Genomic DNA, 15,717 nt, shown 5'->3' on the forward strand with positions numbered 1-15,717 from the left:
GCATGGCCAGCAGGCAGACAGAGGTGATTGTTTCCCCCTGCTCTGCTCTTGTGAGACCCCACCTGGAGTGCTGTGTTCAGCTCTGAGGCCCCCAGCACAAGAAAGACATCAACCTATTAGAGTGGGTCCAGAGGAGGGCCATGAGGATGATCAGAGGGCTGGAGCACCTCTCCTATGAACTCAGGGAGTTGGGGTTGTTCAGCCTGGAGAAGGGAAGGATCTGGGGAGACCTTACAACGGCCTTCCAGTGCCTAAACGGGGCCTGCAGGAAAGCTGGGGAGGGACTCTTTGTCAGGGAGGGTAGTGATAGGACAAGGGGGAATGTCTTTAAACTAAAAGAGGGTAGATTTAGATTAGATATTCAGAAGAAATCCTTCACTCAGGGTGGTGAGACCCTGGCACAAGTTGCCCAGAGAAGCTGTGGCTATCCCATCCCTGGAGGTGTTTGAGGCCAGGCTGGATGGGGCTTTGGGCAGCCTGGTCTGGTGGGAGGTGTCCCCACCCATGGCAGGGGGTTGGAACAAGAAGGTCTTTAAGGCCCATTCCAACCCAAACCATTCTGTGATTTTATGATTCTAAGAAATTACACACAGTTTTGCACACAGCTTTTGTTAATCAGCACTACCATCGTTCAGTAATCTCCTTTTACAGTGAGTCCCATATGGCTGTAATAATACCTCCTCTGGTTTAACTTTATCCTTTGACTTTCCAGCCCTCAGGCCATGGCTCCATGGCCCCTGTGGTCAAGAAACCAAACCAGAGCTCTTCCTTGAACCTGTTGCTTTTGCTCTGTTGTCATAATCTCTCTTGGGCAAGTTGTAAATCCCCTTTTTGTTTCACATGCCTGGATGTCCATTAGATGCAGTGTCTCTCCCCAGGAGATGTGTGCTGTTTTGCTGTTGCTCTCAAGTTCACTTCCAACTACTGCTGCCCCCCCCAAAATGCATGTTCACCAAGCACAGTGTAATAAAAACACTGTCTAAGAGTGACTTGAAGAAATGCTGAACTCCAAGTAGCTCTGTGCTACTGCGGCATGGCCTATACAGAGGAAAAATAAATGTTGGCATTAACCTGGCTGATCCAGCTAGTCCTCAGTCCTTGTCACCTCAGTACAATGGTTCCTGCTTAGTTATTAGTTATTCTTAGTTATTAGTTATTAATTTATGTTCTAGCACATAGGAATTCACAATGTGTGCTATGGCCTCATTGCAGGAGCAGATATACATGTAGGACTGCAAAAGCACAAACCAGCTTGTTCCACCTCCACTCCCATTTGCCATCTAGTAATGCAGGGCTCAGGGGCTGCACTGAGTCACAGAGAAGGAGCACCCATACACGGTGCTGCAGGCACCTGCTTGGTGCTTTCCCAACATCAACCATCCCCACAGATACCTCCAGCCTTTTTTGTGATTCCAACACATCTTGTGTCACAGGTCTGCTGCCAGCAGCATGTGTGCAGGCAGGAGAATGATTACCTGGAAAGGTGAGGCAATGCCGTTGCACCTGCGACACGAAACCTCCCAGCCTCCAGGGCCATCTTGATAAGGCAGGTGCCCACCTTCTGAAAGACATCTTAGAGAAATGTACCTCAAGAACCAAAACATGCTTCAAACAAGGTCTGAGACAGCTTCGTGAGAAGCTTTTGTCTTTCCCTTCAGTTGCATGCTTTATTGTGGATGAGTTCAGGAACAGGATCGTTGTCAAGAGAATTATGTGTGCATTCAGGTTTGCTACCAGGAAGAAAAAACAGCAACAGGGTGAGCTAACATGTCACTGTAATCCAGCCAGATGAAAAGCAAAAGCAGATCAAAACACTCCCTTGTTTTGGGAGGCTGGGATCATCTTCAAGCCAGGGACTGATCTCATACCAGGTACCACACCACATCACACCACACTGCATGTTCCTTCCCTGCTCTTCCCACGGTAAGCACACACAAAAGAATAACCGCTCATAAGAATTCTTGCTAAAAAACACCAGAGATACATCAGTTTAAAACTTAGTTACAATATGGCATTGTTAAATACAATTATTATTTTTTTCTTAAAAGCTAATGTACTACAGTTTATTTGTGGGAAAGTCACTATTACAACGTTTTCCAGAATGAGATTAAGTTAAAGCAGTTTTCTTAAGAAATTAAGTTTTCTTTTAAAACCAGTTACGCTAGCCCATCTCTGTCAACCTGGGGAAAGCAAAGCAAATGAGAGACAAAATTGATCCAAAGCCCACTGACTGCACTGGGAGTTTTGCTGATTTTTAGATTAGGTACTCCTGTAAAAGCAATATTAGGCATGGTAATAAATACAGAGTCCATACTACGGGATCACCTGGAAGTACGGATCTGATGCTGCTAGATGTGAACACCTCTACATTATTCTGACTCAGAGTGCTACATATGTTATGTATGTAGTTTTTATGCCAGCTGCAGGAGGATAAACAATACCTCAGCCAAAATAAGGTGTTACGATGCTTTATATAATACCTTATCTATAGCTTATGTAATAACAATTCAGACAGACTGTGCAAGTCTCTAGGACAAGACATACCTCCCACTTACATATTTTGAACCACTATCAACCAGCAGAGTGAGTTTGTCTAGCACTTTGTAATCTGTGCCTGTTAGATATGGTATGAGACACCCTAAATTGTCTTGTCAAACCACAGCCTAAGCACGTAATATAACAAGCTATTTTGTACAAATTTTCAATCTTACAAGCACAGGCACATAGCGTAAGTCTCCTCTGAAAACATACACGTGGCCAGGGGAACGCCTTGTGTACTCAGAATTAAGTAATTAACTAAAAAGTTGCACAAAAGTGGCAGTAATCCGTTACAGATTTCTCTTTGTCCACAAACCTGGGAATGTTTAGCTAATACCCCAGAAATCATCCCAGGTCAGAAGGAAATCTTTCCACCCTTGGGTGGAAATATGAAGCAAGATGGACCTTTCTGTACGTTGATACCCAAGCACTGGTGTTACTACATGTTTGCACGATCTGGGTAGCACAGTTTCTCAAGAGGTTCATGCACCGACAGGTCCAGAGGTTCTCAGCAGTACCAGAGTTGCACTTAGTACCTGAAAATATGAAAAGGGCATGTTCTGGAAGAGTGTTCTGTTGTTAAAATACGAAGTGCTATTCATTCCCTTGCTTGGCTCTTTAACAGAAGTCAAGTACCAGGAAGAATTTTTGCAAATGCCTCCATGAAAAGGGATCAAGGATGCCTTTGCAAATCATTTGCACCAGAAATCACCTAGTTGAAAAATGCTGTCCTCTTCTCAACAACATCATCTGTAAATGGTTCTGTAAAGGGTTCCTGGGAATATTATCGCATGCTTAAATGACACCTGAAGCTACACAGATCCTTGTTGGGCTGAGGCTGAATACTTTCAAAATGATATTTCTGGCTGTATTCAGCCCTGTTAATTGAGAGAGATAATTAGTATGTTACAAAAAGTTTGATTAACTTCCACACTCGTTTGATATCAGAACAAGAAGAAATCGGTGGCAGTGATTTAAGCCTCGCAGATAATCATACTTAAATGTTCTTGAACAGAAATACTTAATAGATACTTAAATGTTCTTGAACAGAAAAGAAATCCTGAGGAAGAGAGGATGTCCCAAACCCAGACTCTCAATGGGTTACTTCTGGGCAGGTGAATAGGCTTCAGAACTCCCTGGAAAGTTTGTTTTGCAGGAAATGGTCAATAAATTTTCCCATAACCAATCATAGCCTCTTTTAAATTGTGAATAGGATGAATTTTATTCTTCTCTTGTTCACACATTCACATTCTTTCACTTAAATGTTATCACTGGAATGTGGGAGATGGGAGATATAGTCAGATGAAGCCTTTTTCTTACCTCTGACCATGTTTAGCATTAGAATGATGCAATGTGATTGTGATGGAAGGATTAGATTTGTTTATACACTGAAATATCGTTGGAGTCTGATAGCATTTCTGTTCATTTCTCAGCCTTTAAGTAACCCATATCTTTTCCCATCTGTTAGTCTTTCTGGGGCTTCATCAGTAAAACGTCCTTCAGTCTTCATTTTTGAGTTTATGCTTTATAAAAACACGAAGTTTTCTTATAAATCATACCCTCTCTGTGTTATGCTCTATAGGTGTAAGTCAGTTTTCTCATATCTCCTTTTCAAAAGGTATTTTAACAATTTCTCAGGACTTTTTTCTAGTCCTTGGTATTCTCAGATATGCACAAGATATAAATTTATGCTGCTTTCAATAGCCAAGGCTATTCTGCTTAACAGCTTAGTATACATGATCAGAAGAAGTTTGGACTTTACACAAGTAGTCTGATATAAACATTTGGCTTCAATAAATAAATTAAGTAGAAATATGAAAACAGCAGTGTCATGTAAAGTGATTTAGTTTACACAGGAACCTAAGTGAAAAATGTCATCCTTTGGATGCCAAATACTGTATAAATATGGGATAGGAATGAGCCACTTACTCCAGCTAGCATCTCTATAATCCCAGCATTCTGCCTGTCTAATGCCAGTATCGAAAAGACCAATCTTCAAGGCAATTGGAAACGATCCACTTCATAGGTTATTCAGCCTTTTCCAGCTCTCCTCACAATCTGAGAAGACCCCAAGATCCATTTTAGTCCCTATTGCCCACCAAAGAGATTCCAGCCAACTCTAGCTCTCCTGAATTTGCAGGTTTTGTCGCCAGCTGCCAGGGCAGCCTGTGTTCGATGCCTGATGAAGAGTCCTACAAACGCCCCATGACCTCTAGGTACTGAGATGTCAGGCATCACAAGAACAGACCTGGACCAGGAGTCAGGACCTATACTCCTCTGGGCACTAGAAGGCCAGACACCTTTAGTAATTTTTTACTGACACATGTCAGGAAAACAAACACAACACATCTTATATACTTGGCATCTGATGTCTTGTCTATTCCTCTTTTTTTCTTTCTAACAAGCTGTCAAATTCAGTTACCATCAAAGATTTCCACATTTTTCCCAGTCCTGAATACACTGTCTACGAGTTCCACCCTGGCCTTAGGTTCCCCCCACAGTGGCTACTGATCCACTGTACTTCCTCTTTTCCCCTTTAATTAATAAAGCATCTGTTAAACACAGCTTTATAGAAGGGATAAGCTCTTCATGATTGACTAAATTAAGACTTTAATTTGTCCCTTAATTCCTGGTGAAACTGTGTCTTACCCAAGTCCAGGGGTAACTCGACCAGTGTGCCTTAACACTGTTAAAGCACAGGGTACCCATGCGTACCTGAAGTTCTGCACAGGCAAAAGTAACCTATGCAGGACCATGGTAGATGTCAGGGGCTGATACCTTGAATACCTTCAGTTCAGTTTTATAAACACAGCACACTGTATATGGATCAAAGAAGGTCTGATAATTACTTGCCAGAGAGAACAATTGGGCCCTTTCCAGTTTCACTTCACTACAGCAAATTGTTTTTGGAACCAGGAATTAAGAAATATAATGCAGACTCATGCACCTAACCAAAAAAAATTACTTCTTATTTTGTGTCTGCATTTTTTGTTAAATTTCTGCCATGTGAGGTGGGTGATGAATTGCTGAAGGTGCCAGACACGGCCAGTACAGTGGGGCAGGTGAGGAAGGTGTAGATTTGTGTGCCTGTGCCTGGACTACACCAAAGTGGGACAGACTGAATCACACAGGCAGGCTGGTGGGACAGCACAAGATGTGGCATGTGACACCAGATTTCCTCTTGGCAAAGCGCCCAAGATCTAGCACCCACAAAACAAACAGACAGACAAAATGAGAAAAAGACCTATCAAACTGCTTTCTGGGCCTGTTAACATGGTTGTTTGTTCTGAACCCTAGGTGTCTGCCTGTGCCTGAAGGCAGCAGAACACCAACAACCTTCCACATCACCATCACTGCCCTGTCCCCTACAGTATGGGCATCATCCCCATTTCTATTCTGCTGCCCTGCAAACCAGTGGGAGGCCCTGAGGCTCCCAGGAGGAACCACGGAGTATTCAGGGATGATGTTCATCTCTTGGTTTTGGATGTGATAAAGCAGGTGCCTTCAGTGTTGTCACACTGGTGGCCCTACAGCCTCCATTATTTTCCTCAGTTTCTGTTTAGGTCTGCGTCAATCCCCGAGTCCCTTAATTCCTACAGCAGCCATGGTGATGCAGTGTCAGACACACAAGCTGGGTGTTACAGCTTCTCAGACACACAGCCACAGTCCCTTTCACAGATGCTTCTTCCCAGAACCCATAATGGTCCCGTGCCTCTGCCTGAGCTGAAGCAGATTGAGCCAAGAGGCCTAGGGTGGTGAAGAGGCCCAGGCCCACCTTGGCCCAGGTGAAGAGGGTCCCACAGTAGAACATGCTCCAGGCCCACAGTAGCATTTGGGGCATTTAAGTTGGGCATTTAAGTATCTGCACCATTTTAAAGTCAAGAGGGAAAGCCTTACCTACAGATAAAAGACATAATGTAAAGTAACATTGCCTCAAAATTTTACAGGCCTGACAGTGGCAGCTTATGCTGACCCGTTCACTTCCCTGCAACAACAAGGGGCTCTAAATCAATACGAATTTAATGACTGTAACTTGCTTGTGTCTCTCAAGATCTAAACGTTATTAAAAAGACAGGTAGTAACAACAGGGTTTACAGGAAAATCATTCAGTGCTTCCTCTTTCTCCATATTAGGTGAAAATCCATTTTTCCCCTCCGTATTTTGTTTTGTCTTATAGCCAAGATTTTTATTCTTTCCCATGGTTGAAGCAGAATCCCCTGCTGCCTTTAGTTTAACTAGTTTAAATGGAACTGCATCAAAGTGTTCCTGTAAATCTAGATTAACCAGGGCATATGCATTTCCCAGATTGCCTCTAAATTCCCCTAAATTATACACACAAATATAATGACAAGAAGAACAGCTAAGAAGTTTTCTCTTTCTAAAAGACGATTTTGTCTTAATCTTTTAGATTTAGGCACAGTATAAAACTGACATTTAAATAGATACTAATATTTCACCACTTCTCAATATACTTTGCTGAAGAGGAACTGAGTTTAGTTTGTGCTTCATTTCCAACAAAATAGGGAATTTCATACATGGGCTTATGTATTTTGATGACTTTTTGGGCCTCCAGCAAAACAACCAAAGAACATAGACGAGCCCACCAGCAGGGAAGCTTTTCTGCTTTCTTTTGAGGTGTATTACATTTGACAGTTGTATTTGCAAATGGTAAACAAATTGCACTGTGCATTCTTTAGATGAACCATTCTTCCCTGGGAAAGGCTGGTTAGTCAAGGGCACGCTAATAACAGAAGGCAGAAGAGACAAGAAGGAGCAAAGATACACTCATTTAGCACAAAATAAATACACTGAGAAAGGAATAACTCAAGGCTTGACAGAATATGAAAAGACAATTTTAATTCGCTGTGTAACAATGATAGCAGCCTGAGTAATAGAAAAGATGAAATTGGTGGTGGTGGTTGTGTATTTTTAATTAAGTGTATACAGTCCCCTGACTTTTATTAAAAAAGCACGGTGGGAACGTTTATATTATTAAAATAATAGCGAAGCTTAGACCTGGAATTGCACAAAAAAGAAGAAAACAAACAAACAAAAAATACAATTAATTGGGAAACTATTTTTTTTTCTGTATTGAAATTAATTTAAATATTAAGTCATTAGGCAGGTTTGATCGGAAAAAAAAATCACAGAACTATCAGAGTAAGAGGTCTTACTCCTAGTTCATTGAACAGCGCTCCCTTAAGATGGGATAGTCTGGGGCTGTGGTATTTTCTCTACGTTAGAAATCTAAACTGATCTCTCTCCAAAGCTGAAGAAATGCTGCAGCCACAGGCTGCTAGACTTGGTTAGAATAAGTTTTTTTTCTCTTGACACTTTTCATTCCTTGTGATTAATTAAACATTGACCAGGGCAGGTTTAGATCCAGGTCCTACCTCCCGAGAGCATGCCCCAGCCACCATCCTGCAAAGTCATTCCTGATCACTTCAGTGTTTCCACAGTAGTACTGTTAGACACAGTCAAACATTCACAGAAGCCTGAAGGACACCAGAAGCACTGGATGTGGGAAATGGGAGAAAGTCTATGACAATGAGGGTGTGGGAAAAATAAAAGCTTTATTTTTTCACTCCCACTTTCAGATTGGTTTGCCTAGCCTTCCTTATAACTTAATTAGGATGGACTGAGTGGGCAGAAGGGATGGGGAACATGTGCACTATGTTTCTGAACTGGTTTCCAAACCACTCACGTCTTGGAAGTAAAAGAAGGGCTGACGGGTGGAGTTCCTCACTGCACGGAGATCTGCATGGATCTGCGAATTCTTTCCCACACCATCTGCTGCTCACCACTCGTGGTCCTTGACTCATAAGCTCACCTCTAACCTCTACCTCATGCCAAATATCCCACATTTTGTATTCATAAGCAGGGATACAGATTGTCTGCCCACAGCAATTTGTCTCAGCTTAATCCACCAATTTGGGACGAGCAGAATATAATGTGGGAAGACATGTAACTGCTCCCAGAGCACCACCCCTTCCTACACTTATTTTTCCAAAACCCATTAGTCAGATCCTCGCTCTGAGGACAACAAAGGCCGTTCCTGGTTATTTCCCATGAAGCCAGGACTGCCACCCCAAACTACCAGACTCCTTAGCAAATATGCATTGTGTGGGGAACAGAGTGGAGGGCTTTATTGTTTGAGAGAGATTTTTATTATTTTTTTTTCTGAGCACTTGGAAAAATTACATTCTGTTCCAAAGTAACTACATGCCAAGGTTCAAACTAAAGTTATTTTGGGGTTATCCAAGCAAGCAGGAAAAGAAAACTCACGTCCTCAAAATGCTTTAACTACAGAAGTTTTTGTTCAGGATCTAAATAACTCAGGAGATGCCTAAAAGACCTTTGTGAGTGATAAAAAAAAAAAAAAAAAAAAAAAAAAAAGTATCTTAAAAGCCTATGGGTCAAATAAAAGATGAAAAATAACAAGCTACAGGAAAAATTATTAACACATGGAAGTGTGAATTTACAACTTTAAAACCAGCGTTACCTATGCTGTTACTTCTTTAATGAAAAGAATAAAAGTAGATTAAGTTAAGAAATAACATCTTCAGTATGGATTTTTTCCATGTCAATTTCTTTAGAAATAATTAAAAAAAAATACCATTTTCAGGTAAAATGAAAAACTTTTAAGAATGCCCCAGGGAGTGTATTCCATATTATTCTAGGTCTTGGAATTTGTGTTTCCCATAGGTTACCTTACTAGCTTTTTTTGCATTGATATACCATAAATTGCATAGTCAAGATCTTGTTGCACTAGAGAAAGCTAAACCTTTAGAGAATGCTGAATCATTTTCAGTGGCACTCTGTTTCTTGATATTTGGCACTTCGCTTTGGCTGACTCATTCAATGTACAGGTACAGAAGCGAAGGGAGGAACAGCAGGTGTTGCCTGCATGACCTTACAGAATAAAAAGGCATGTTGTATCTTGTTATCTGAAGTATTTTTAAAACAGATTTTTTGAAAGTCTCTCTCCCCCTTTCTACGCTGAAATCAGATAACCACAAAGAACAGAGCTTAGAAAAAGAATGGACTTATGAAAGGAAGGATTTTACTACATCAGCATATAAACTAAAGATACGTAGTTTGTTTGGCAGTGTAAGGACATGCCTGTCTTTGCAAAACAAAATTTCATAGTTCAAGAGGAAAAGTGCAGTTTGCCTAGCATACTGCACTCTTTGAACAAGTGCACAGGGTCAAATTTTAGTATCAGACACTTTAATGAATTGCCAATTTATACTCTTACAGCTACATGAGGAAAAATCTTGACCCTGTGCATGGGCTTCCCCTTGCCCCTATCTGAGTCATGCAAAAAAATATCCAAAGAGTATTTCTAAGAACTTGTGCTCCAAGAAAGGAAACAGGAGGTGTGGGGAGTTGAAGGCTATGAGGGGAAACTAGAAACTGTGGCACAGGCAGGGTGGAAGTATCTTACATCGAGTTTGTGTTGTTGGAAGTCTTTTATGAGCACTGCTAGAAAGCCTCAGAGCAATGCTCTCAAGCTTCTTATTTGGAAAGCAGAGCAGGAAGAAGCTTAGGTGAAAATGCAGATGCACAATTTCTCACTGATTTGCCATGACAGGGAAGGACACCAGCCCACTTATTTATAAAACAAAATGTCATCTCTCCCTACCCCACAAAACTGGGAGGTGGGTGGGAAAAAGGCCTGAGGAAAAACAAACGATTGTGGGTGACAAAAAAAAAAAAAAAAAAAAGATGCAATGCAAGATGGCAAAGTGTCAAAAATGTTAAATAGGAAATGGGGGAATAGGGAAAAGAAGGCTTGCTGGGGTTGCAGAACTCACAGGAAAGAGGAAAACAAGAGCCATTTGTGCATGCCAAGGTCCCCTCCAAATGTCAAGGACATCACCTTCGTCTTTGCAGCTGGTTGAACTCAAGACTTTTCTGCAGACCACATCAAGGGACTGCCTCTCTGCAAGCATCAATACCCACAGAGTGAATTAAAATAAAATAAATCAAGTGACAAACAATCATTCTTCTGTGTTGTTGGTGCTGGAGAATGGATAAGGCTGAGTCCCGAGGCAGTCTCTTCACACCCTGGGCAACCCACTCCAACAGCTTGGGATGCTCCCTGGTCCATGGCCCTACCGAGCTCCATAGATCCAGAAAGTACTGCTTTGGACTTCAGTTTCAGCGAGCTGCTCGACTCTGCTACAAGATGCTTATCCACCTAGTTCTCCTGCAGTGACCTGAGTTGTTCCCTCCCCACTCGAACCGCACATGCCCTCGTACACACTGCTTTGCTCAGCACTCCTCTGGACACCGAGGCAGCCATAGGAGTCATATTTTCTTTTTCCGTTCCAAGCTCCTGACTTCAGGGCAGCAACTCTCTGCATTATTTATGATGCCTCAGTGTGAAGGCCAGGAGTAATGCAGGCTCACGTTCCAAGAAAGCTTTTTTTTTTTTTTTTTCCCCAAGCAAAACATGCACAATACTACCACCCAGAAAGACTGCATTTTATACTGTATACTGACAACTCATTTCCATGGTATGTGGTATGTATAAATACCTTATTTCTCTTTCTTCCCCTGTAATATTTGCCCTCCATAGTCATGCAAAATAATGACAGACTCCTACAGGAAAACAGCAAAATTTTGTATGCTTTCCATTTATTTATCCTATCTGGGCAGGGCTGCACATGTGTAAAGACTCAGTGAACAGCCATTTAGTTACTTTCTATTATGAATATTTCACTTTTTTTTTTTTTTTTTTTTTTTTTTTTTTTCCCCCAGTTCCTTCTGTAGCCTCATTGACCCCACTCTGCTACTGTGGTCAAGCTTGTCTCAGAAAAAGTGTGCTCGCAGTTTCGTAAGAGTCTTGGGCCATCAGAGGGCAAATCAGAAAACTGAAGGCCAAAGGACTGTACAGCCTGCTGCCTTGATGCCTGCAGGCTTCACGCCTCTGTGCCTTCACCACTTCACACTCCACAACTGCTGCATGGTCTGCTTAAACCAGAAGGATGCTAAAGTAGCTGCAGTTGTGGACTGGTGTAAGGCAGGCAAATTGGTCTTGGGATAGTCTGCTCTTACTTACAAAACCACTGCACCTGAGCATAAGCTGCCCTAATTTTTTTCTGCTTAAGACTATACTTCTATAGTTCAAACATTTGGCTTGCTTGTGTCTTTATTTTCATAGAACCATAAAATCACAGAATCATTAAGCTTGGAAGAGCCCTCCAAGATCACCTGGTCCAATCACCCCCCCCCCCCCCCCAATATCACCCACAACACCATGTCCCTAAGCACCGCGTCCAAACGTTCCTTGAACACCCCCAGGGACGGTGACCCACCACCTCCCTGGGCAACCCATCCCAGTGCCTGACTGCTCTTTCTGAGAAGAAATGTCTCCTGATCGCCAACCTGAACCTCTCATGGTGCAACTTGAGGCCATTCCCTCTAGTCAGCTGGCAGTGGTAAGGGGAAAAAAGAGCCCAAACCAGAAACTTCTTAAGCTACTTTATGGAACCCCGGTCAGAGACCATCTAAAATTAAAGAAGTCTCCACTGATCACATGCAGTATAATGTTTTTTGCCCAAAGGTCTCTGAAGCCATGTCTACAACACTAGAAAAAGCATGGTCTGAAAATGAGCTTAAGCACTGGGCTGCTAATTGCCCATTATGCTTAATTGTAAGCATGTGTCCTGGAAAGGTTTTCAACTCATGTCAGCTAGCCCTGTCCCAGACAGTACCCTGATCAGGAGAGGGCATATGCTGTGGCCTAGTCCAGCAGGCACCATGAATCAGGGAAAAGCCACAGAAGCCTCCCTCCCTTCCCTCTCCCTTGCCCTATCTGTTTTTTGCCACCCCCACGCTCCTAGGGCACATCGTGAATATTCTCAGCTTTGTACTAAAAAAACATGACTCTGTTAAGCATTTATTGCAAGAACTTAAAAGAAACAGCCAATACAATAGCACAAACAAAATAATAATTACTTCTTCAGACCACAGGAGGGAAACTTTGTAATGTGGATGTGGCCTGGTTCTGGCACCTGGCCGGAGGACAGTCCTTTCCTGGCTTTATTCAGTGTTACAAACACAGCCCCTTTGGCTTCACAGGGATGGCAGACGGCAAATTTATGATGCTAAGCCCACCATCCTGCTGAAATCCTCGCTCTAACATGAGGGCATCAGAACTGACAAAGACTGGTTTTGTTTGGTTTCCCTTCAGCAGAACAAATGTGAGCTCTGTCCCTGGAAGCAACCAACAGTTTTGGCTGAAACTTCTCACTTTGAAACAGATACCAAATGAGAACATCAGGAGGGATATCCTTCATAGGTAATGATAACTGCCCCATTGGTAGCTTACAGAAGCAAAACCCTTTGCCAGAGATGCCTGTAGCTTCACAGTAAATTAGTTGTTTTTTTTTTTTTTTTTTTTTTTTTTTTTTTTTTTGTGTGTGTGTGTGTGTGTGTGTTTTTAATACCTCACAATTGAATTATGTTGAAGCAGGAAGTACGCTTCATTTAACTGATGTTAGGATTTCTCTCCAGAGCTGTTTCATGGGAAGAAATTTTCCTTCTTTTTCTCTATTTAGGCTGAAGGTTTACGAAGCCAATGTAAACAGCTGAAATGAGACTAACTACCAGGGCTTAACTTCAGGAGATTTGAAAGGAACAGGGGTTGCCTTGATGAAATGAAGCACTTAGTTCACAGAGATCCTGAATACTTGTGTTCCCTTTATTAAACATTTACCACTGGAGCTTTTTTGAGGATTATATCAAGAATCTGGGATAGCGTAATGTTGGTGTTCAAGTTAATTTTTATTAACTTCAAGGAGAGCACAACTGGGCTATTACTTCATCAAGGTGCAGATAACATATCCTCTGTGTGACACAGTCCTGCAAGATTTCTATGCAATAAGAAACTTTTGAAGTGTGTAGGTTGGTCTTTTTCTCATGAACTGTGCTTTGATTCTAACTGCTTCCTCTGCATGCTGCAGATGTCCTTTGAGTGCCCTGTAATATTAATGGGAAAACTTATATGATGCTAATACTAAAACCAGTTGTCGTAATTACACGCGAAAGACTGAGTGGGCAAAAAGGAGGAATGTCACTCCGCCAAAAATAATGTATTCTCTTCCCTTGGTCAACCCCAAAACAAATAATTCTGCTTTCAAACAAACAAACTCTGCCGATGTCCCCTGTTAAATGAAGGTATAGGAAAAAAATTACACAATCTTAAGGGATTTCAGTCTAAGCAATGTGAGAATCATGCAGCCAAAACACTCTTAGAACACTTAAAAATTTCTGCCTGCAGTTTCCTGGCCTGAAAGAACAGCGGAGGAGCTTTAAAGAAAAACTCATAGTTTTTATTTTTTATTAAAAAAAAAATATATATATCTTTTTTAAAAAAATCAGTGCTCAAATGTAAAGGAGCTGATGTTTCATCAGCATTTATAAGAAGCATACTAACACTGTAGATGCTGGAGTTCACTGTTAGGTACACCACCCACCTCCACTGCCCTGAACTGCATGTGGGTCAAGTAGTGGACCAACCAGGATGACCTAGGTAACTACACACCTGCCAACCTAACATCAATCCCAGGCAAAATAATGAAACTCAGGGATATCCATACGTGACAGACTTCTACTTGCCTCTTCTTGTTCCAAGCATTTACCCAATATATAGGAAAATGCAGTTTGCTCACATTAGGAGAAGCTGTTGATGAAACTGGTTCCCCTTGGAGGCAAAGCTGTTTGTTTATTACACACAACATCTCAAACACAGCAGAAGGCTGTGTTTTTGATAACTGCTTTAGGCATCCTTTTCAGCAAAGATTTTGCTGGAAAGGCTTCCCCTAGACTTCTTTCAAGATGTAATTGTATTCATAGGGCTTACTCATGTCTTATGTAGTACTCTTTCCTCCAGACAAGAAGAAAACACTGATGAAATAAGTAGTGAATCACTGAGCCAATATATACCTTGCAAATATGTGTATTTTGCTTGATGGTCTGTTGGTGTTTGAGAGTCAGTCATATTGTTTCTTAGAGCTCTATCCCACAGTTTAATGTGATTTAGACCAACCTACAATTACTGCATAATTTACTATTAACTATAAGCAAAGTGTGTGTGTCTGTACTGTTCCTTCTGGAAATTCATTTTTGCAATTTGTGTTCTAGGTATACAAGACCTTCAGTATGCTGTTTAAACAGTTGGCTTGAACAGCAGGCTCTCTGAAAATTCTTTAGTGGAAACCCAAATGAGCTTGGTGGAATATTTTAATCTTTTAATACTGACTGACTGAAAATCAATCTCTGTGATTCCAAGGACACAAGCACAGATAGATATTTAAGAGGTGTTCTAAAACAGTCACTTTATTTATTTATTTTTTATTTTCCCCTGCAGGTGTGGAAACAAATATCAGTAAAACCAGATGCCTAATTAGAAAAGATAATGAATAAAGTACGGTTGTACATCCTGTCACAGCGAAAACAAATGAGAAGCGTGTGATCATTCGTATGGCTAAAAACCAACAGCTGCCATCCTGTGAGTGATGATCGCTGATTTTAGCGCGCAGTGTAGGTGAGTTCATAAAGAAATGGGAACTGGTGTTTAAGACCCTCGCTGGAAACTCTTCTTCCCAAACTCCCTGGCAGCCCCCACTCCTGCCGCGGCGGCCACAGCTCTCCCCCGGTCCGGACTACATCTCCCAGCATGCCGTGCGCCCGCCGCCATCTTGTGCGGCGGCGGGAGGAGCAGCGGCGGTTGCGCTGTTGCAGTCGGAGCCGTGCGGGCTGCGTGCTCCGAGCCCAAGCGCGTCAGCAGCGAACCCTGCGTGAGCCGCGGGGCGCCCTGGGGCAGCGCTGCCCAGAGGGAGGGCGAGGGGCTCCTCTGCCAGGCTGCGCCGTGTCCCGGCGGGGCTGTAAAGCCGCGTTTCTTCCCTGCCAGAGATCCTGGGAATGCGCCGAATGACAAACTCATCACAGACATATGTATATGCATGTGCACAAAGCCTATTTTCCTGTTTTCAGTGGTGACTACCGCTGTTTTTATTTTTTTATTATTTATTTTCCACTGCTCACTCCACTGCTGTGCAGAACTTGGTACCTTTGAAAACTGACGTTTTGTTTGTATTTAATGCTCTGCTAGATCTAGGCATTTCCTGCGTAACACCATCACAGAGCCGATGTTTCTCAAACGTGCCT

Source organism: Netta rufina (genome assembly GCF_964035555.1).
Source record: "Netta rufina genome assembly, chromosome: 1".
Taxonomy (NCBI): domain Eukaryota; kingdom Metazoa; phylum Chordata; class Aves; order Anseriformes; family Anatidae; genus Netta; species Netta rufina.